A 1685-nucleotide genomic window follows, 5' to 3' on the forward strand; every position below is an offset into this window, starting at 1 on the left:
TATGCTAATTTGAACAGGTAGGTTGTATAAGAAAATTCCATTTTTGATATCCTTCAAGAGTGGATTCCATTATGTGTGCTTTGTTCTTTCTTCAGACCTCTTGACTTCAGACTGGAGTTGAACAGAAATATGGCTTATTCCTCTCCCTTCAAATCATTCTCAGGCTCCAGACAAGGAGCTGGACCTTTGAGCAAACAAGCAGGTAACTGGCAATGGTACCTTTTAAGTCTGGAGGCTTTCTAAGAGTATACAGGAACAAGGAACAAGCTGCTCCTGAATGAGAACATCATGTAATTAGCAAAGTATCTAAAATAGCCAGAATTATTCCAGCTAGGGTTAATGGATAAGCCAAGAAAAGCTAAGCAAATGATATCTTCAGGCATTTGCTGTACCTCAGACAGCTCCTTATAGAACAAGCTTTCATTCTCTCTCCCAGTTAGCCCCAGTGGATTCACCATTACTGGCTCTGGGGCTAGAACAGAGGTAAGACAGGATGCTTGCTTTCCTCGTTGGCTAATATACTTTTTTTGAGGCATTACTCCTATTAAGATGTAATAGAAGAATACAATATGTTGATTATCTAACAGAGATAAAAGCAGGAAACTGATGAACCACAGGGAAATATGACTGCGAGCAAACTGATTTCATAAAACAAATATAATTGGTGTGGACATGAAGTTTGTCTTATCCACACAAGTCAAATTCTAATACAGTGAAGTTCAAGAGAGCTCAGTGCAGGAATTTTCGATAAATAAGTAGAATAAATGGGCTTTTCCATGGTGCTATGTATGTTCTATCTCAATCTTTCTTGTAATAGAGCTCATTAGAGAGATCAGACCTGCACATTTATGGATTGATTACCCAAGATGATGTGAGATAGACCCAGCATCCTTTCTAGTATTAATACCATCTTGCATTTGTAAAATGTTTTAATACATTGATGTTCCCACACACACATCTATTACTTCATATTTTAGGACAATAAGGGAAGAAGAGCCAGGAAAAAAGCAGTTAGATGCACAAGTGAACAGTCTGGCCTTTGGGTTCAAATGTAGCCCTACCCCACAGGCTTCACGGCATCTTAGACTTATTACTTAGTCAACCTGTTTCTAAGTGTTTTCATTTCCAAAATAGGGATAATAATGGGGCTGGCATCATATAAATGTTGATGAGAATTAGGTGCAGAGTACATGGGCTGATGACTTACTGGGTGTAAGCATGTAATAAACATTCCTAGTATTGTCAGATGTATAGGGTATGTGTTGGACTGTTTACAAATGAGGAAATTGACTAAGAAAGAGGTTAAGTGCTTCTGTAGGAACTTTGATGTTCCTTATTGTAACAAATTGACTCAGCTTTATCTTTAGTAAGACTTTTATCAAAACAAATGTTATGAACCAAATGGAATTGTGGTGCTTTCCTCTCTATGCATTTTCCTTTATCCAGTCCTTTTTGAAGAGACACCCGAGAAATGGAAAGAAGTCTATACTATCACTCTAGATAATTTATTCCATGAATTTGGATTCCTTTCTTCTCTTTTCAGGCCTCAGTTTCTTTGTCTCCTGGTAATCTCTGAGGCCCTTTTCTGAGTGGAAACAACATTATTTCACAAACTAGAAAATCAAACTCTTGACCTCTGATGTTTGACTCTAATAAATAAATATCTTAAATGAAAAGTAAAAAGG

General features: G+C 37.1%; 1 non-coding gene across 1 annotated transcript; it reads right to left on the minus strand.

Annotated features, from left to right (window-relative positions):
* Positions 1–388: 388 nt before the first annotated feature.
* On the minus strand, positions 389–515 carry LOC137220316 (small nucleolar RNA SNORD22). Its single transcript, XR_010941619.1, has one exon. It is a non-coding gene; the product is annotated as a small nucleolar RNA SNORD22 (small nucleolar RNA).
* Positions 516–1685: the final 1170 nt, after the last annotated feature.

Source organism: Pseudorca crassidens, chromosome 2 (genome assembly GCF_039906515.1).
Source record: "Pseudorca crassidens isolate mPseCra1 chromosome 2, mPseCra1.hap1, whole genome shotgun sequence".
NCBI lineage: Eukaryota > Metazoa > Chordata > Mammalia > Artiodactyla > Delphinidae > Pseudorca > Pseudorca crassidens.